This window comes from Culex pipiens, chromosome 1 (assembly GCF_016801865.2).
Source record: "Culex pipiens pallens isolate TS chromosome 1, TS_CPP_V2, whole genome shotgun sequence".
NCBI classification, from domain to species: Eukaryota; Metazoa; Arthropoda; class Insecta; order Diptera; family Culicidae; genus Culex; species Culex pipiens.
This window is the reverse complement of record NC_068937.1, coordinates 56796246-56819066: the sequence shown is the minus strand read 5'-3', so window position 1 is coordinate 56819066 and position 22821 is coordinate 56796246. Positions and strand designations below refer to the sequence as shown.

The 22821-nt window shown below is 37.9% G+C and overlaps 1 protein-coding gene across 3 annotated transcripts in view; it reads left to right on the top strand.

The window, feature by feature from the left end:
* LOC120426464 (monocarboxylate transporter 12-like) overlaps positions 1–22821 on the top strand; it is a 362289-nt gene that overhangs the window by 229829 nt on the left and 109639 nt on the right. The window contains exon 1 of one of the 3 annotated variants that reach the window (XM_052706461.1): positions 2538–2744. The exons of the other annotated variants lie outside the window; for them this stretch is intronic. The gene's annotated coding sequence lies outside the window, so the exon portion shown is untranslated. Of the gene's footprint in view, positions 1–2537; positions 2745–22821 lie in introns of those variants that run through there. 3 annotated transcript variants of the gene reach the window in all.

Genomic DNA, 22821 nt, shown 5'->3' with positions numbered 1-22821 from the left:
ACATTGTTAATTACGTCACAACACATCAAACACTCTTGGCACAATATACATAATATTTTCTTTGCATTAAATTGTCCAATATCACCAAGTTTTTTTCACACACGCGACTGGTCTTCGTTTCCGACTCTCCACTTGCGGCTTGTGGGACAGATTGGCTGCTTTTCCTTCTTCCGTTCGCGGCCAGCGCCTTCTTCGCAGCCTGTTTTGCTCCCTTGACGATGTTAAACCTTGCTCACCTCCGGCATCATGTGATTACCCTGAAATTTCTGGTTCCATGGCCTAGACAATAAGAATATAATAAATTATCTCAAAAATTGGCTAAAATGATGAGAAAAATACTTACAGTTGCTCGCATAAATCTAACTCCAGAAATGGTAAAAGAACGCAGATTTTTCCGGTGTCGATAATCCACCGAGACAGACGAAAAGCTGAAACCATGTTCAGCTGTTGAGAATCACCAGCAGACTGATTGTCCTCAGACTTGCAGGCTGGCTCAAAATTTTCAGACAGGAAAATCATGCAGCCTTCCATCTCTGGTCGTCGTCACTTTTCACCACAATGTTGCATGAAATGGTATGTGGATATTTTCCATACCACTTTGCTTGTAAATGTGGCATGAATTTCATGCAAACCAAAATCAGCTGCACTGAAAGAAAGTCACATAGCAATATCACATGTTTCACACGTGAATCTGCCCCATACGACTTTACATGTGAATGTCATGTGCAAATCACTTAGAAATTTGTCATCGCAAGACGCGATGAATTCAAATGCAAAACACGTTAACCTCACGTGTCATCCCACATGATTATCACATGAAATATTTATGGGATAGAAATGGATTGCACATTAAAACCAAATGATTTTCTTTTCATTTTCAAGTGAAAGTTTTATAGAGCATATTTTTTGTCTATTCTATATTTGTGGTTGTAAAATAAAAATACATGTAATATCTTTTAGATTTTTGCCTTTATTTATATAACATAAACAACACATAACAAACACTTTTGCATGATCAACACCTGCACTCCCAAGCTCAAGAAATAGGGGGAATTTGTATGGAAATTCCCCCCTTTGCTTGGGAGTTTAGGCGTTAATCAAAAACTTCACTTTTTAGAGAACGATTCACACTTAAAAAAAGATTCTGGACGATCAGCGGATCTCTCTCACACCGGAACAAGCCTGGACGGGGGTCTTCGAAAGTCCTCTTCCATGGGAATCCCTAGGTTTCGCCGGAAATTATCCTATCCGTGATTACCTGGAGAATTATTAGAAATTTTCTGCTTAGTATTAAATATTGAATTCTGTCATTAGGAATTACTTACCATATTATTAAAAATAATCCACTTTTTTTTAGGAAGAAATCCTAATTAAGAACGCGAGCTCTAGCTCAGACTTTATGAAACAGGCCATCTTGCTTTGGGATAAATTTTCGTCATCGATAGCATTTGAAACTAACGTGAATTTCACTTGGAAAACAAAGAACAAGTCGATTGGAGCAAATCAAAATTAAATTCATTTGAATCTCACGTGACTAACACTTCAAAACCAAAGGACAAGCCGATTGGGGCAAATACAAGTGAAATTCATTTGAGTCTCACGTGAACACCATGCGAAAAATGAGTGAATGCTTGTTTGCCAATGATCAGCTGGAGCTGAATGAATTTCACGTTCATTTGAAATGAAAAGCATATGAGAGTCAAAGGAAAAGCACGTAAAGTTATCGTGTTGGTTTTTGGAGTAGCTCACGTGAAAAAACATTTGATTTTGCTATGCTGGTTTTTTTCAGTGTGACATGCAAGCCACGCCTCCAATTTTTCAGGCAAGAATTTCACGTAAAATTTAGTTGTGTTAGTGTAGGCTGCGTTGGAAGCAAGTAGGATTGACGTGAATGCATTGTGATAGTTGCATGACTCATGTGAAATGATGTTTGAGACCAAAAATTGGCTGCTACCGGAAATTTCATGCAACTATGTGGTGAAAGGTTTTTTGAGTGAATGATTTGATCTGAAGATTTAAATGTACGAAAAAGAAAATTAAATTCAAAAATTTAGTTTTTTGTTAAAACAACAACAATAAATATTTCTGAGGAATGGTTCATTCTAAAGCGAATGTTTTTTTTTTTTTTTCAAATTATAACAAATCAATCATCGAACTCCAAAAAATCGCTCTTAGGATGCTGTAGTTCCACAGCCAAAGCTCACTCCAGGAGATCCAAACCCGCGATGAGATGCGACACCGAGTGAAAGAGCGGAAAATCGAAAATCAAAGAGACTAATAGTGAACGTGAGAGCGCGATAGACCTTCGCTGGTGAGAGCTTTCGCGGCGCGGGAAGACCCAGTCTCTACAGAGTGGGTCTCTAAACACGTTTTTCGGAGACTCCACGGCGTGTGTGAGTGTGTCTTTCAGGTGCGGGGTTCCAAGATCTTTCGAAGGGGGATGCTGGCCAAGGGAGACGGGAGGGTTGTTTTTGGTGGACCGTCGTGTCGTCAGCAGGGAGAGAGCAAAAACGGCCTCAGCGGCCGGCCAGTACGTAAATGACTCTGGTCGTCAACGGTCGTCGCGCGCGCTTCGGGACCGACCCGTTTTCGCTTGCGTGTCCTCAGTTTGCGTCACGCGTGTTCACCGCGCGCGAAAAATTTGCACCGCGTGGAACGGGTTTTTCGGACGTAGTTTCGGGATTGGTCGCGACGGCGTCGTCGTCGTTACATCGGGTTGTGGAGCTGCAGTAGATTTAATTGATGTTAGTATAGAAGAGACCCGAACTGAAGGTCGTCGGATGCGCGATGGTGGGATGGGTCCATTCGCGCTGTGTGAATAGGTTCGACTGTTGTTGTGGGAACCCAACCAGCCTGCATGCGTTTGCTTGTCTGCCACGACCAGAGCCAGGCCAAAAATAAGAGCACACAGCCTCCAGGTGGTGATACAAGTTGTGGCGGCGGTGAACTACATACCAGAAGAAAGTCCCAACGCGAAGTTGAATGAAACGGCAGTGCTGCCAGATGATTGATGGAGAATTAAGCAGTATTAACTCGAAAGCTTGATTTACCGCTTTTATTTCGGTTTAGGCTCTTTTCAAATGGAATTGCTGTATACATGATATCAAACTTAACACACATTAGTTTGGGCAAACCACAATTGTTTAAAAACATTACAAATACAAATTGAAGATCATAAGATCATAAATATCTTCAAAACAAAATCGCTCTCATTTTCTTTGAATCGAATTTTCCTTAAAATTTAATTGAATTGCATAGAGGGGTTTACTTTATGATAATGCTTTCATTACTCAACAAGGGTAATACTATTAAATTTATACAGATGTGCTTTTAAATAATTGAAAAAAAGGTGCAGGTGGTTATGTTACGCATGACCAGTATGACAAAGAACTTTGCAAGATGATTGTTGAAATTTTCGATTAGAATGTCCGGTCCAAATTCCCCCCTTATAATAACCGTCCTATCGAACTAAGGGGACGGAAATTGCAAGTGGAGCTGAAATAGAAATCGAAGTGAAATCAATTTACTTTCCTTCACCACTCGAAAGTTACCAAGATGCGGGAATGTTTTTGCAAGGCTGTTGCAAGCAATCGGTGGCAGTAAAGGAAATTTGAACAGCAGACATTAAAAACTACCCTTACAGGGCTCTTAATGATTACGAGATAGTTATTTTAAATTTCCAGAAACAGATTTTCGCAGTGGCACAAAAAAATGTGCATCGCAGTAATCTATTTATTACTTCCTGCCTAATAAGCAATATATTTTAACTGCTTAGTTTCAGATAATGGCCAAATGCAACTTTTAAGTTTGATACCCATATTGCCCCAACTCTTACGGTTCGGCAAATGTCCCCCCATCGGAACATCCGCGGGACCTCCGGCCACTCCGGATTGTGGCCACTACTGCCAAAATATCAAATTTCATATCCAGTATCAAAAACCATAAAGTTTGATACCCATATTGCCCCAACACTTACGGTCCGGCAAATGTCCCCCAATCGGAACATCCACGGGGCCTCCGGGCACTCCGGATTGTGGCCATTACTGCCGAAATGTCAAATTTCATGTTCAGTATCAAAAACCATAAAGTTTGATACCCATATTGCCCCAACACTTACGGTCCGGCAAATGTCCCCCCATCGGAACATCCGCGGGGCCGCCGGCCACTCCGGATTGTGGCCACTACTGTCGAAATGGCAAATTTCATGTCCAGTATCAAAAACCATAAAGTTTGATACCCATATTGCCCCAACTCTTACGGTCCGGCAAATGTCCCCCATCGGAACATCCGCGGGGCCTTCGGCCACTCCGGATTGTGGCCACTACTGCCAAAATGTCAAATTTCATGTCCGGTATCAAAAACCATAATGTTTGATACCCATATTGCCCCAACTCTTACGGTTCGGCAAATGTCCCCCCATCGGAACATCCGCGGGACCTCCGGCCACTCCGGATTGTGGCCACTACTGCCAAAATATCAAATTTCATATCCAGTATCAAAAACCATAATGTTTGATACCCATATTGCCCCAACTCTTACGGTCCGGCAAATGTCCCCCCATCGGAACATCCGCGGGGCCTCCGGCCACTCCGGATTGTGGCCACTACTGCCGAAATGTCAAATTTCATGTTCAGTATCAAAAACCATAAAGTTTGATACCCATATTGCCCCAACACTTACGGTCCGGCAAATGTCCCCCAATCGGAACATCCACGGGGCCTCCGGGCACTCCGGATTGTGGCCATTACTGCCGAAATGTCAAATTTCATGTTCAGTATCAAAAACCATAAAGTTTGATACCCATATTGCCCCAACACTTACGGTCCGGCAAATGTCCCCTCATCGGAACATCCGCGGGACCTCCGGCCACTCCGGATTGTGGCCACTACTGCCAAAATATCAAATTTCATATCCAGTATCAAAAACCATAATGTTTGATACCCATATTGCCCCAACTCTTACGGTCCGGCAAATGTCCCCCCATCGGAACATCCGCGGGGCCTCCGGCCACTCCGGATTGTGGCCACTACTGCCGAAATGTCAAATTTCATGTTCAGTATCAAAAACCATAAAGTTTGATACCCATATTGCCCCAACACTTACGGTCCGGCAAATGTCCCCCCATCGGAACATCCGCGGGGCCTTCGGCCACTCCGGATTGTGGCCACTACTGCCAAAATGTCAAATTTCATGTCCGGTATCAAAAACCATAATGTTTGATACCCATATTGCCCCAACTCTTACGGTTCGGCAAATGTCCCCCCATCGGAACATCCGCGGGACCTCCGGCCACTCCGGATTGTGGCCACTACTGCCAAAATATCAAATTTCATATCCAGTATCAAAAACCATAATGTTTGATACCCATATTGCCCCAACTCTTACGGTCCGGCAAATGTCCCCCCATCGGAACATCCGCGGGGCCTCCGGCCACTCCGGATTGTGGCCACTACTGCCGAAATGTCAAATTTCATGTTCAGTATCAAAAACCATAAAGTTTGATACCCATATTGCCCCAACACTTACTGTCCGGCAAATGTCCCCCAATCGGAACATCCACGGGGCCTCCGGGCACTCCGGATTGTGGCCATTACTGCCGAAATGTCAAATTTCATGTTCAGTATCAAAAACCATAAAGTTTGATACCCATATTGCCCCAACACTTACGGTCCGGCAAATGTCCCCCCATCGGAACATCCGCGGGGCCTCCGGCCACTCCGGATTGTGGCCACTACTGTCGAAATGGCAAATTTCATGTCCAGTATCAAAAACCATAAAGTTTGATACCCATATTGCCCCAACTCTTACGGTCCGGCAAATGTCCCCCATCGGAACATCCGCGGGGCCTTCGGCCACTCCGGATTGTGGCCACTACTGCCAAAATGTAAAATTTCATGTCCGGTATCAAAAACCATAATGTTTGATACCCATATTGCCCCAACTCTTACGGTTCGGCAAATGTCCCCCCATCGGAACATCCGCGGGACCTCCGGCCACTCCGGATTGTGGCCACTACTGCCAAAATATCAAATTTCATATCCAGTATCAAAAACCATAATGTTTGATACCCATATTGCCCCAACTCTTACGGTTCGGCAAATGTCCCCCCATCGGAACATCCGCGGGACCTCCGGCCACTCCGGATTGTGGCCACTACTGCCAAAATGTAAAATTTCATGTCCGGTATCAAAAACCATAATGTTTGATACCCATATTGCCCCAACTCTTACGGTTCGGCAAATGTCCCCCCATCGGAACATCCGCGGGACCTCCGGCCACTCCGGATTGTGGCCACTACTGCCAAAATATCAAATTTCATATCCAGTATCAAAAACCATAAAGTTTGATACCCATATTGCCCCAACACTTACGGTCCGGCAAATGTCCCCCAATCGGAACATCCACGGGGCCTCCGGGCACTCCGGATTGTGGCCATTACTGCCGAAATGTCAAATTTCATGTTCAGTATCAAAAACCATAAAGTTTGATACCCATATTGCCCCAACACTTACGGTCCGGCAAATGTCCCCCCATCGGAACATCCGCGGGGCCTCCGGCCACTCCGGATTGTGGCCACTACTGTCGAAATGGCAAATTTCATGTCCAGTATCAAAAACCATAAAGTTTGATACCCATATTGCCCCAACTCTTACGGTCCGGCAAATGTCCCCCATCGGAACATCCGCGGGGCCTTCGGCCACTCCGGATTGTGGCCACTACTGCCAAAATGTCAAATTTCATGTCCGGTATCAAAAACCATAATGTTTGATACCCATATTGCCCCAACTCTTACGGTTCGGCAAATGTCCCCCCATCGGAACATCCGCGGGACCTCCGGCCACTCTGGATTGTGGCCACTACTGCCAAAATATCAAATTTCATATCCAGTATCAAAAACCATAATGTTTGATACCCATATTGCCCCAACTCTTACGGTCCGGCAAATGTCCCCCCATCGGAACATCCGCGGGGCCTCCGGCCACTCCGGATTGTGGCCACTACTGCCGAAATGTCAAATTTCATGTTCAGTATCAAAAACCATAAAGTTTGATACCCATATTGCCCCAACACTTACGGTCCGGCAAATGTCCCCCCATCGGAACATCCGCGGGGCCTCCGGCCACTCCGGATTGTGGCCACTACTGCCGAAATGTCAAATTTCATGTCCAGTATCAAAAACCATAAAGTTTGATACCCATATTGCCCCAACACTTACGGTCCGGCAAATGTCCCCCCATCGGAACATCCGCGGGGCCTCCGGCCACTCCGGATTGTGGCCACTACTGCCGAAATGTCAAATTTCATGTCCAGTATCAAAAACCATAAAGTTTGATACCCATATTGCCCCAACTCTTACGGTCCGGCAAATGTCCCCCATCGGAACATCCGCGGGGCCTTCGGCCACTCCGGATTGTGGCCACTACTGCCAAAATGTCAAATTTCATGTCCGGTATCAAAAACCATAATGTTTGATACCCATATTGCCCCAACTCTTACGGTCCGGCAAATGTCCCCCATCGGAACATCCGCGGGGCCTTCGGCCACTCCGGATTGTGGCCACTACTGCCAAAATGTCAAATTTCATGTCCGGTATCAAAAACCATAATGTTTGATACCCATATTGCCCCAACTCTTACGGTCCGGCAAATGTCCCCCCATCGGAACATCCGCGGGGCCTCCGGCCACTCCGGATTGTGGCCACTACTGCCGAAATGTCAAATTTCATGTCCAGTATCAAAAACCATAAAGTTTGATACCCATATTGCCCCAACTCTTACGGTCCGGAAAATGTCCCCCCATCGGAACATCCCTGGGGCCTCCGGCCACTCCAGTCCAGGTGGTGGCCAGTTCCAATGATCGACTCCCGCGACTGGCATGCCTTAGCTGGCCCTTGCCTCCAAGCCATCTGCTCTCGGACCTCCAGGCCGTCTGCTACCGGGCCACCAGGCCATCTGCTTCTGATGTGTTCTCGTCGACGTCCAGCAATAGAATGAATTTTCGGGACCGACCGAGCCGAGTTTTGTTGGCTCGTCGGCGATCCGAAAATTATGAGGTGGAGTGGGGGTGAATTTAGATACATCAATCTCACGTCTCTCGATTGACTGATTGGGAAACGTTCGTTCATCCAACCAGCGTGCACCAAAAAGAGGGGAAATTTGCCGAGAGGGGAATTCGTCACGTAACGTTTTCGCTTCGCGAAAATTTTGGATTGACACCACGTATAGAAACCTTAGGACAAAGTTCTTTGTCAAAAAAACAACTAGCTTCGCACTGTAAAAATATGTTTCAAAATAATTAACCTAAGCTAATGTGAAAAATTAAATAACAAAAAAATTTAAACAGGTGAGATAAAAATTTCACAGTTTCTCATAAAAAACTACAAAGTTTTATGACAAAGGCAAATGTATTGTCAGAGAAAATCATTGAAAATATTTCGAATCTTTTTGACGGCGTGACGCCGTCACCAAATTTCACAAAATTAAAACACACTATTGTGTTTCCCGAGCATTTCTAGTTTTTATCCTTAGTATTCTTCTGGTTGCTAAATCATGCGCAAAAACAATTATCTTTAAGACACTTTTAAAGCCACCTGCTTCGAGTACCTACCCAAAAACGCGAAACACATTTAAAGAAACTAGTAGTTTATGCAACAAGTTGCAAAAAGAGGATTTTTTCAGCACGAGTCGTATATTTATCCAACGAGGTTCAACGAGTTGGATAAATACGAAGAGTGCTGAAAAAATCAAGTTTTGCAACGAGTTCCATACAATTTTTTTTGCAATTCCAACAAACACACACTGAGTGAAATTTTATGTCAAATTTTCATGTATTTTGTCAATAAACCGTTTAAATTAAAAAAATGTTGAAAAGTGTTACTTTTCGAAACAAGTGCTGAAAAGTAGAACTTTTCAGCATTTATTTTGAAAAGTGTTGCTATTCGATTCTGTTATTTTTGTTACAGAAAAGTAAGCTATTTCGTCGTTCAAGAATGACAGGAAAATTAAGTAGTTTCACGACTAGAGGGTGACGATTCTCGAGATTTTCAATTTCCCGGGAATCGAGAGTTGAATTTGGCTATTTCCCGGGAATTCCCGGGACCCGGGAGATTTTTTTTTACTACGCCAACAGTGTCAAAAATTTAAAATGAAAAGTAATAAATTTGTTTCTTTTAAATGAATTCAGGTACTGTTAATTCATACTAATTCTATGAAACGTTAATTTGAGCAGCCTCATTGTTTTGAGGAACTATATAAAACTTTTGATTTTTTTTTCTGAATCTGCAAAAACAAAATCGTTTCTTTAGTTTTTTTAAGACTCAAAATTGTAGTTTAAAATATTTACGAATCTTAATTCGCACTGAGTGATTTTTCAAAAGGTTCACAAACTTGTTATTAGATTTTTGTTTAAAAAAAACTGATATAGCTTATATATAATTTCCCATTTTATCGGGAATTTTGCAATATGATAAACAACGACTCAAGACAACAAATTAAATTGTTTTTTGTAATTTTTAAGTTAAACATTAAATATTCATTGAAAAAATATTTACAGTTATCAGGAAAACCCAAATGTTCACAAGAAACTAAATTGGATTGCTATGTTCAAGAGAAGATATGGAAATTTAACTTAACTTGAAAAAGCTTTTCCCTTTTACAAATAATTAGAAAACATAATATTTGAAATTAAAACATTTGATTTCATATCTAGGGTGTAACTGCTAAATAATTTTTAAGGTAAATTTTGGGGTCCACCCGTGGGTCCACCTTTTTTTGGCTTCTCTAAATTATAGTTATTGGAATTTTTGACAAGTTAAAATATACACTTTCTGAATAAGAAGATAAGAGAAGCATTGGTTTATTCGAACTTGAACATCGAACAATGGACATTCAATGTTCTAAACAATTTTGAATTTTCAAATGTTTTTCTGATTAGTTTATATAATTTTGCGTCGATATTTATAAGTTTAAATTTCCCGGGAGTCTCGACCGAATTTTCCCGGGAATCGAGAGGTCCAAAAATGGTCAATTCCCGGGAAATTTTTCCCGGGAATTCCCGCTCGTCACCCTCTATTCACGACGGAATTGCAAAAAAAACAATTTTTCATCCAATTTTTGATCTTTAAAAAGCATTAGAAAGAAGAACTCTTAAAATTTTAGAAAATTATGGGTTTGAAGTTTCACTTGTTTTATGTGACTTTGCCAATGTTATTTTAATGTACTTGAGTTGGTGACCCCTAAAACTTTGACTTTGTTTTTTACTAACATTTCCTTTTAAAGAATTATGCAGTAATTTTTCTAGTGTCCCAGACTATGCCCCTACGCATTTTTTTGCAATTTAAATATTCATGGTGCCATTTTATAGCAGAAAATGTGAAAAACAAGCATTGAAAAAGTGACCGTAAAAACATGAAAAAATAAGATATTGTTTATTGTTTATTCGTCAAGCTTATGTAGACTACTTACAATTTTCTCACATACTAGATATTATTTCATATAGGCAAAATGTAATGATAGGAGGTGGTAGAATAGGCCAAAAACTACCAAAAACAAACATAAACTAAACGAGATAAATGCAAATTATAATACTAAAAATAAAGCAAGAAAAACATAAAAAAAGAGAAGTGAAGTTTGTCGTAGAACAAAAGTTTCAAAATGATCTCCTAAACACGGGAAAATTAACAATTTTCAAAAAAATGGGCCGTAGAGGGTTAATTTAAAGAGGGCAAAAAGTATACACTCGAACTACTTGAATTTTTTCTCTAAAGTTGTTCTAAGAGCTGGAAATTAAATTTTAAGTTTTGATTCTTGTGTCACCACATTGGGAAAATTTGAATCGTCATACTTCGAGATTCGCGCCATCTGGTGGAATTATTGAGCTTTTAATCGCGAATTAAAAGCCAGGTTTTTTGCTTTCATTTTTCTGATTAAGTCATCTGGCAACACTGGCTCCCGCAGCCGACACTCTCGAACCCATAGGTGAGAGCCTCGCCAAACCGCGCTCAACAGTCCCCGTTCGCGTCGTTCCATCGAATGTAACCTACCCTAACCAACGCGGACGGGACCGAGTCGTGATCTGCTTTTCCCCGAGGGACACAAACCCAAAGCCCAAACACATTTCGTTTCGTTTCATCGTCGATCGTCGTCACCGTCGGTTTATGTATTTTGCAAAAAAGAATGGGGAATATCCCCCCTGGAGCCCCCAAAATATGCTGAAAGAATGAATGAAAAGCAGCTGAAGCTGTAAACTCCAAAAACGGGTTCCCCGCCGAGGTCCCAAAAGCGAGCCCGTTAAAATAATGGTTATGATTGCATGCTCTCTTGCTCGCCGTCCCTACTTAAAGTGCTGTTCAATTGTTGTTAAGTGTCCCACGAAATGGTAATGATGACGACGGCGATGAGGCTCCAGAGCACCGCCAAATTGTGATGTGATCCAAAAGTGATGATTGTCAAATGGAAGAAAAAGTGTCACGATAGTTTAGCGTAGTACACTCAGGGGAATTAGAAAATGATCAAAATTGAAGTATGTTTTTGGAGTGTTTCGAAAAGGAGAAAAGGAGTGATTTATGTTTAAGGCGGCTACGAAATTATGCGAAAATGTATCTTTATTGGGATTAGACTGAAATCGCTGGGTTATTTTGATCCATGACCACAAATCCAACACAAATCTATGGTCCATACGTCATATTGGAGGTCAACTTTGATGAATTTCTAGTAGAAATTTTCTACTTAGTTATATTTAATAAAACAATGTAGCTCGAAACCTGGATGAAAAGGTGGTCGCTAAGCGATACCTTTTTCGACAATGAATAAATCGAGTCTTGCAACGAGTTTAAATACGATTTATAACTAAACGTTTCTTCCGTGTGAAGATCAGGTCAAAAACCAAAAATATTTTGCTAAAAAACTAGTGCACTTTCGTTTACTTTAAAAAAAACTAAAACTCAAGTATTACAAAAATAAGGAATAATTGCAACAACAAAGTCATTTTATTTCCTTTATGGAAACAAATTTTTACGATCTATTCGGTAAAAATAAACAAAAAAAAGGAAGAAAATGAGTTCATATTATGCATATGAATATATATTTTCCAACATTTCATTTAGTTCTGGAAAATTTAAAATAGTCACAGTAGGGTATGTTATCCATTAGCGGACCCCTTCCCTATAGTGGACCCTCTGAAGGTTTGTTGATGAAAAATTCAATAAAATCACAATAAAAAGCGTGTTTTTATCTAATTTTTTATTTGGCATGTTCAGCACCATTTTAAACAAGGTTGACTGACATTGACGTGTCCTTTTCGTCAAAATAAGTGTTTTGAGTTCGACATCTGGAATCAGCAATGGCCACTAGCATTTTCACAACAAAACAGCATTTCCATTTTATGACTGAATTAACTATCCAATCATTTTTTCACTGATTATTTAACTTCAGTAAGTCGAAATAATGTAAGTTTAAGGAACTTCACTAAAATAAAACGAAAAACTGCTCATTTTCAAGCAAAAATTAGGGGGTCCAATAAAGGACAACGAAAATCAAAACTTTTCCAAAAGTGGACCCATATTAATGTAACCTTTAAAAATAAAGAAAACTGTGTATTTAAGCAAAAAAAAAATCTTAAACATACATTAAATGCTTGTTGTTATCAACCTAATTGCATATTTTTCAATCATGAGTATAAAAAAGTTGTTTTCATATTAAAAGTACCAAAGTTTCTGAAACCGTAAGAACTTAAAAACTTTAGTTAATTGAACATAACTAAAGCATCATCATTGAAATTTGAAATGGTATTTTATAATAATTAATCAATCACAAACCTTTTTTAAAAATAAACATGCGCGGTTTTATCAACAACTGTAAATCTATTGCTTAAGTAATTTATATGAAAAAAATTGCATCAAAATTACTTTTTTATCGTTTTTATGTTTTCAGTGGTTTTTGACACGTTTTTTTTTATATTTTTCGGAAATAAATGAGTTTAAAAGTCTGTTAAGTTTTTATGTTGTTTTAAGCCATATCTGTTGACAAAATTTATTTGTTAACAACAGGGGTGCCCAACCTTTTGGCCCTGCGGGCCAGATCTGATTTTTCTGAAGCAGTGGCGGGCCGGAACTAATGTTTGATTAAAGTTGAAAATGCAAAAAAAAATCATAACATTATATTCATCAGATCATTTAAAAATAATCAAATAAAAAAACTAGTATTGCAAATAAGATTCATTTACCTGGATTATAAGAAAGAAAAACAAAAATACCTTTTAAAATTAAAATTAAATAATAAATAGAATTAATTTAAACGAAATTTGGATTCAAATCTTCTTTACAAAACAAAAAAACACTTTTTGTTTTATTGTGCAATTTTATGCAAATATCTTACACAATATTTTAAAATGATTTGAAACATACACAAAATTTAAAAAGGTGTTTCTTAATGTTTCTTCAAACAATTGAAATTCAGTAAAACATTTTTTTGCTGTTTTGAGACATTTTTCAATATTTCAAAAATATTTGCAGCGAACTCCGTTATCTGTATGAATAATTTGCTTTTTTAAGCTAAGTTTTATAAAAACTGCATCGTTTTTTTCTTACTCATTTTAAATACAAATCAATTTGAATAAAATGGCTCAGGACAGAAAAACTAAAATTTAAAGTAAACACATTCAAAATAGTAACAAATTCAATATTAGAATTATTCTGTACAACAATCAAGTTTGTTATCGTACATTTAACAATTTAACGAAATTGTTAATTCTGCTTTCTTTTGCTAGTTTTCAATTTAATTATTGATTATGAAAACATCAATATAGAAATGATAAGAACTAAATTCAAACATAAAGAATGTTTGAATTTGAAATAAAAACATTGCTAAAGCATAAAATAACAGCTAAATTTTCTCAATTAATTTTTTTGAAAATATGTGAAAATTTGATCTTTACTTTTTTTTAATCTAGACTCTAAATTTACTTATCGAATATTTCATTAACTGCCTTAAGGGCCATTGATAGAACTATTTTGAAATGCAGTTGCGGGCCGGATAAAATGGCTTCACGGGCCGGATCCGGCCCGCGGGCCGTACGTTGGGCAGGCCTGGTTTACAACGTGAAGTTAACAAAATTCTACTTTTATTTTTTATATCTATTATTAGACCAACATCATGCATCAAAACATCTAATATCAGTTAAATTTGATATAAAAACAACAATTTTCCCATAAAGGACCCGGGTCCACAATCGGATTATGGACCCGGGTCCACCATAGGAAAAGGGGGTCCATAACTGGCAAAAAAAAACACTTTTTTATAAATGACTATTTTTCTTCACAAAAGTAAATAATTGATGAAACAAACAGTCAGAATTGTTCAAAAGACTTCAGATTTCATTGTGTTTTACAAAGGGTTATGAAAAACTGCTTAAAATATGGGTAATTCTCTACCAACTCACACGAAATCGGGAAAAGTTGCCCCGACCTTTCTTCGGTTTACGTGAAACTTTGTTCTAAGGGGTAACTTTTGTCCCTGAACACGAATCCGAGGTCCGTTTTTTGATATCTTGTTACGGAGGGGCGGTACGGCACCCTTTCATTTTTCAATAAGCGAAAAAGAGGTGTTTTTCAATAATTTGCAGCCTGAAACGGTGATGAGATAGAAATTTGGTGTCCAAGAAATTTTTATGTAAAATAAGACGTCCGATTTGATGGCGTACTCAGAATTCCGGAAAAAAAGGTTTTTTTTATTCGAAAAAATAAATACTAAAATAGTATTAAAAACTCTGCCATGGCCGGTACTCGACTGTAAAAAATTAAACATGTCATTTTATGGGAAATTTAATGTACTTTTCGAATCGACATTGACCCAGAAGGGTATTTTTTTCATTTAGAACATAAATATTCATTTTAAAATTTCGTGTTTTTTCTTACTTTGCAGGGTTATTTTTTAGAGTGTAGCAATGTTCTATAAATTTTAAGAGCAGACAATTACACAAATTTTGAAATATAAACATAAGGGGTTTGCTCAAAACATCACGAGTCATCGCGATTTTCAAAAAAAAAGTTTTGAAAAAAACACTTTTTGCGTTTCTTATTGTTCCGTCGTCCGTGTCTGTCGCGGGTGACGATTAACGGCCATGATTAGGCTTAGTGATTTTTCGTGCTCGAAAATTGCAAATTTCACGGGGACCTCAATTTCAAAACACCAAATTTCACGCAAATTTCGCGGAACGATAAAAATTTAAAAATAACTCTGAAAATCTTATGTTTAAATCACAGAAACTACTTTTTATGCTTTAATATAAATTTTTCTTCAATAAACTAAATAAAATCTTTAATTAATTTGAAGGTGACACAAAAAATCTCCTAATTTTCAATAAAGATTCCATCTAGTTTATGGGTGGACTCTACTCTACATATATTTTGATATAAAATCTAGGGCATTCGTATTCTCATTTATTGTACTGCTTTTTTGAATATTCGACTAATAAAATAAAAAGTTTTCGCTGATTTGCTTTATTTAATTGAATTTCATATCAAAGCAAAATTTAACTATCTTGTCCAGCAAAAAATGAGTAAAATAATTTGATTTTGTTTTGCGAAATTTGGCACATTAACATTTTTTTAAAGGTTTTTATCTCCTTTTACAAAATTCAATATAATTTGTTACGAAACCGACATTTTAATTGTAAATAAAATAAAACAAAAAGTAGTATTCTATCTTTCACGGGAATCGTCCACCCAAATAATCAAATATTGTTAAAATTAAACAGGACACAGAAAAAATCTGTAATGTTTTCAAAAGTTGATTTCAAAGCTTTCATTTTATATTGAATAAAACAAAGCTTGATTTTTTAATGTCCTTTCAAATAAAATAGCAGTAAATTTTTTATAACAGCGAATGAAAATATTACTAAACTTAGATAATAAAAAAATGAAAAATATGATGAATTCATCAAATGGTTCATATTAACCTTTCCAATTGAAAACTAATAAAATTTACTTGAATAGTCTGTATGGATGAAATATTTATTATGTTGTTATTTAAAAAAAAATGTTTTGAGAAAATCGATAAATTTCAAGAATTTCACGTCGTTTACGAATACGTAAAAAATCGCTAACACTATATTAGTAATTAAACAAGGGTATTCATTCGTTTGATTCTACAGTAGTTCATAAGATTATGTTTATTCCTATTTGAACTTGATAAATCATTTCGAGAACAATCGTTACAGTTTCACAAAAAATAAAATTTCACGGAATTTCACGGAAAAAGCCAAATTTCACGGATTTCACGATGTCCGCGAAATCGTGAAATTTCACTAACCCTAGCCATGATCAACGACGACCAACTTTTTCAAAACTTTTTTTTCGTAAAATCGCGATAACTCCTGATGTTTATAAGCAGTTCCCTTATGTTTGTACATCAAAATTTGTGTAATTGTCTGCTCTTTGTAGAACATTGCTACACTCTAAAAAATAACCCTGCAAAGTAAGAAAAAAAACGAAAGTTTAAAATGAAAAATTTTGTTCTGAATGAAAAAATACCCTTCTGGGTCAATGTAGATTCGAAAAGTACATCAAATTTCCCATAAAATGACATGTTCCATTTTTTACAGTCGAGTAACGGCCATGACAGAGTTTTTAATACTATTTTAGTATATTTTTTTTTTGCGGAATTCTGAGTACGCCATCAAATCTTGCGTCTAATTTTACATAAAAGTCCCTTTGACACCAAATTTCTATCTCATCACCGTTTCAGGCTGCAAATTATTCAAACACACCTCTTTTTTCACATGTTCAAAAATTGAAGGGGTCGTACCGCCCCTCCGTCACGAGGTATCAAAAAAAGGACCTCGGATTCGTGATCAGGGACAAAGGTTACCCCATCGGACAAAGTTTCACGCAAATTGAAGAGGGGTCGGGGCAACTTTTCCCGATTTCGTGTTAATTGGTAGAGAATTACCCAATTTTAAATTCTGAAAAATGGTGAGGATTTTTGGGCTATGGATTGAAAACTGAACGGAGACTTTAATTTGCAATTTCTTTTTTTTCTAGCATACTTTTATTAAGCATATTTTTTATAGGTACCCATTAAAATTTCGTTCGATTTGGGGAAGTCAGTAAAAAGTAATGAAAAGTGATGCGTTCACCACACAACTGAGTGTAGTATAGTAACGTTCGATGAAAGTGCAAACGAAACGAATAAAAAACAAGCCACCAATTCTTCGCATTTGAAAGTGAAAATGTAAAAAGTGTGTAAATTTGCTGTTTGTCTGTATTAGTGACCAAGGGGTTGGCGTTCTTCTTGTTTTTAATTTTAGCGCCCAGGTGGTTGGACGCAACTTGGGACCATGCAGATGCAAAAGCTCGAACGTGAAAGAGAGCTTGAACTGTGTTCAGAGATTAGAGGAGAGACCCATGAGTGTTTGTGTGTTGTGTTTTGTGTACGCATGTTGAACCGGTCAGGACAGCGTGAAACATGAATTGCATAAATGGTACAAATTTATTTCTGTGTGCCGTGTGTGATAAAACGATAAATTGCTAACTGTAGAAGTAGACTAGCGTTGGGTAAGAAAATCGTGGAAAATTTCTTATTATGTTGAACTTTATGTGGCGTTATATTAGCAAAAGGTCACTTTTGGCAAACTCAAGAAGCGAAGCAACATGACAAAAAATGGTGATCACGACTTGCAGGTGGCTTTTGCAAACCCCCACGTGACTCTACAAAAGCGAAAGGTCAGAGCTTAAGTCAATACCAATTCGTTTTAGCGGAGAAAGCAGCAATATTTCAAACTGATGTACTTTAGCTCTGCTGACTTTTGATTCCAGAAGCTTTGAAGAAAGGTGGTCTGCAGATGAATGAGCCCAATTTTTGTGTTGTTTTCTGAGCAGGCTGGAGGAGATCCGATGGAGAAAAAGCTTTAAAACCTATAAAGATAATTAACAGCGATAAGTGCGAACGATTGCAGGGCATGAAAAGTGAAGGGATGAGATTATGTGAAGGAAAGGTTGCTTTACGTGGGACTGTCCTCAAACCAGTATCAGTCGATATCAATTCAGGCAAAACGAGTTCGAGTCGTTGCAGAACATCAGATCACTTACTTTTGAACAACTTGGATCACTTTTGCGGAAATTTGTCAATAGTTTCCATAAGGCAACGTTTTCTGCCGACCTTACTATTTTCAGGGACTTGTCTTGCAATTTTACTAGTAAAAGTTGTCCTTTGAGTTTAAGTCCTTTGATTTTTGTTGGTGTCAGCGATTGTAGTTATTCATTTTTTGATGATATCGCTAAGAAAAGGTGTTCCAAACTTGAAGACTTCATGGGAAATGTAATTCTTGCTAATTTTCAGAATCTGTTGTCATCAATCGTTATATCACGATAAATGTTTTGTAATGAAGGATGGAGCAAGTCGTTTATAGATTTAAAAGAATAATTTAAACTAAGGGCGATGTGTAAACTGTTCCAAATATGAGGGATGAATGTAGCATTTCTGAGCTCAACAGGCAAAACCTCAATCAATTTGGCACAAAAACAATTAAACAGTCTCAAGCGAAGAGCAGTTATAGCCATTTTTAAAATCTCTGAAAACTTTAGCAATATAACGATAAACAACTTTCTTATAACGTGAGGAGTTAAAAAAAGGTTTGAATGTTTTAGCTGGTAATTAAGATTTTTGTTCATTTTGGTTTAAAATAACACGCACGTTTGTTAAGCTTTTTTAACCCTTGGCAGACGCGTACGTGTACTTTGTACACACTTTGTAAGGACACTAGGGTGCCTAGAATAAGGGACTTTTTTCAAATCTCTACAAAATGAATGAATAATCCAATTTTCTTACGGTTTTGTCTGCAGGATGCACTGCTTCCGTCCAAATATTCCCAAAAGTGAGGTTCTCAATGGAAATTTAATGCTCTGAAACTTTGTCGAACATCCGGAAGCTGTAAAACTCGTTGTTAAAAAGCTACTTGAGATTTAAAAAAGTCATTTTTTTGAATCTTATCAAATCAAACCCTAGTGCATCCAATCTTTCGAAGGGATCCTGGAGAGAGTCTTAGGTTAGATTACGCCTAGCCCTCTTCTAGTAAATTATTAAGATTTCGATGCCTCGTTGCTCTCTCATGCTAACTTGATAGGAATCCCAGCAACCTAAGTACAAGAGAGCACAGAGGCATCGATTTACAGTGTGCCATTGCATTAACACGCAGAAAAATTAGGCATATTCGAATCAACAAAACGTTGTGTTGATTCGAAAATCAAGATTTTTGTTGAATCAAAGTAAACGTCAAAGCAACTTTTTCAAAACAACAAAAGATTTTTGTGGAATTGAGAAAATCAAGGTTTGTGTTAACGCAAAATCAGCGTTGATTATATTCAACACAAATTTTGTTGAATCAAACCTCGTACAGGCTGATTCAACAAAACATTTTTCTGCGTAAAAATGCATTGAAACATCACGAACGTTAATGCGGCCAGGCCTACTGCGTAAAGTTTACTGCAGAGACAATTCGTTGAAGTGGTTTTGGTTTTTTAGTATCTTTAAAACTACGGGAACTATTTTTTTTATTCATCCCCTGTCTACAATGTAATTTACACCAAAGTTTGACTATTTTTACAATCAGATGTTTGCAGGATTTGGTCCGTAAGTTTGACAATTTTAGAATAAGAAGACAGCAACTTCTTTGATTGCTGTGCATCCTTAAATGAATATTATTAGTATTGAAGATGTTTTACCAAATTATTTTGTTATCAAAATTTCTAAAATCTAAGTTGAATTAGTACAGCTGAATCGTAAATTAAGTTGTTGAAATTGCTGTACAATTTCACAAATTGAACTCATGAAAATGGCATGAAATATTTTGAAATATTTACTACTGCTAAATCGCCAATGCCTCTTCTTTTGACCTTCACAGATCCCCAAAATTCGATTTCAATCCTGAGATATTCAATGAAAACCAAAAGAGCTCCGAAATTTTTTGTCACTTTTCATATGAAAGAAGTTTCTAACTTGTCGTGCTATCTTGTCACTCCCTGAAAATTGATGTAAGTGCGACAAGGGGCAAAAGGATTTCAGGTCAGAACGCGTTTGACGCACGTACGAGTTAGACTACCGTAAACATTTGTAATTGGGTCCTAAAATGAAGCTTAGATTCCTGATATAATTGTTTACAGCGATAATGCTTATTTTTCTGAGTACAATGACCCTTTGTACGACCACATAGAGTTTAAAATGGATTTTTAAATCAATTTTGGAAAATTAACCTCGCGGTCCTTCTTGACAGAAAAGTTCCTACTTGACAGCTCGTTCCAAGGGGACCATAGTTGATCCATCAAAAACATGTTGTCTTGTCATTATTTTTTTTTTTGCATTAAAATGAAAAAAGTGATCATAAATGGTTTTTGATCGTGTTTTTTTACCGTTGTACATAAAAAATGACATAGGGCTTTAGTACCCAATTATAATTACGGACTCCAGCAACCAACTTTAACCAAACATTGGGACAATGCACAGAATGGTCAGCCAAACAAAACGTGTTTGTTATTGTTTACATTGCGTGCTTTCGTTTTTGTTTATTCAAGGTCAAACATCAAAACGCGTTTTTCTCGGAACGTCGAAATGGCGGGTGCGACAAGATAGCACGACGACGTCGAAATAATTATCAACAATTGTCATCAATTTTGAGTTAATGGTATAGAATAAAGTCTGGTACCGTCAGTCGGGGTGACATTGGGTCTGAGGGGTGAGATTGGATCAAAGTGATTTTTTACGGATTTTACCATTTCTCAGGTTCTTCTCAATGAAATTGAAATCTGTTAAAAGGGTTGTATAGGGGACATCTTGAGATGACTTCGCTGAAAAAATCTCGTTCCTAGAAAAAATCCTGTTATTTTGGCAGCTGTCTAAAGTTGAGGTACTTTTTGGCCAAAAATGACCTCTCGAAAAATCATTTTTCTAATATTTTTGTTCGAATTGATCGAAAACTACCCAAATGTTGTAAATCTCCACTTCAAACATTGTAGCATGTCAATACGATTCCCTCGAACAAGAAACACTGTTGGATGGCTTATTTTTACCATATCGTTGTATTTGAGCATCATTTTAGTTTCATTTGACCCAATGTCACCCCCTCTAAGGAGCATTTAATTTAGTGTTCATCAAAATCCACCATATTTTGGGAAAATGTTAGTAAACTTAGGGACCTACATAGGCTCTCTAAGTAAACTATCTAAGAACAAATCTACGTTGAAAGATTTTCGATGTTATTTAAATTGATTTTGTTACTAAGAAATTACGAGAAGTGTATCGGTTTTTGACCCTTAGTCACCCCCACTGACAGTATCAAGCTTTTTTTTCAGGAAAACAACTAAATAGTCAGGAAATTGTCCTAAAAGACTCAATAAAACACCACTTTTATCAAAATAGCAATTCTGGAGTTTTTAAAACAGCCTTGAGTAAAAAACATCCAAAAAGCAAAAACTAAAATTTTGGTTTAATGTTATGGAAACAATGCCTTGAGATAATAAGTCTGAGATGAACATATAAAAATTTAGGTGGAAACACTGAAGCATGATTTTTTCTTAAATTACTCATAAAACCTACATTCAGTATATCGCTGAATGTGATACTAAAACCTTTAAACCAGTTTATTTTTCAGAGCAACTAGTTTAGCATGATGCAATTGAGAAGCTTAGAGCTCTGATTTTCTAAACTCCCTCTAACAAAAATGAATGCAACAATTTCCCTCGGTGAAACCGGCGGATCAAACCGAGCCACACCAAGTTAATAGCTAATAAAGGTATCCGGCCGCGGTCGATCCCATCCCATCATCATGCCATATCCAGATGCGATAATCATAACATAAATATCACTTCTTTTACGGCGGCCCACATGTGAGTGTTATCAGGTTGAGAATTTGATTGCCTCCTGCAACAGGGGGAAAAACGTGGCCTGGCCCCATCGACATGGCGTTCGACGTGAGAGGTGTCCATAAAAGTTGGACCCGCTGACAATTCCGAACGAAAATATAAATTAATATAGCGACAGAAACGTACCGGTTCGGCCCATAAACAGCCATCATCTGCAATCACACGATGACGATATTGGTTCTGAGAGTCTCTTGGTGGCGGCGCACGCTTAGGAGCTGAATCGCACTTAATCTTATTGCTCCTGAGCACACACACTCGTGGCAAGTGCTATTAAAAAGTAAGTTTACGGCGGAAGCTGGATCAAAGCTGACGCTTTCGAGAGCAAACAAAAAAGTGGGAAAAGTTAAGCAATAGGGTGGTCATTGAGAGCATTTGCAAGCTTACATTAAATTGAGATTCCTAAAACTACTAAAAATACTTAAAAAAGCAAAATTATTGTAGACCAAAGTACGTCGAAAAGATTGAAATTTACATGCTTGGTGACGGTAATATTAAATTTTTTTAAGTTAAACTTGCCACCCTAAAAAAAGTAAAGTAAAAGTAAATCTTTCCCAGTTCCTGAGGGAAACACCCTTGAAGAGTATCGGGGCCGGCATTTACAAAGCGGATTCAGTGGCAGTTTCATTCTCAACTTAATGTTAACATGTTAAGGTTAATGTTAACATTCCATAGGTCGCCTCCCTAAGGTGTCGTGATAAGGTCCAGTTTGTGACGATACACTACCTTCCCTTTACTAAGCAATCGATTCCAGAAGGGAAAAGATCACCAGTTGTGTTAGTCCGAGCCGGGATTTGAACCCCGATCTACCGCTTACAAGGCGGAAGCGTTACCACTGGGCTACGTGGCTCGGTCACCCTAAAAAAAGCTCCTCACAAAAGATCGGTTTGTTTGTCCACCGGCTGTCCCCTGAA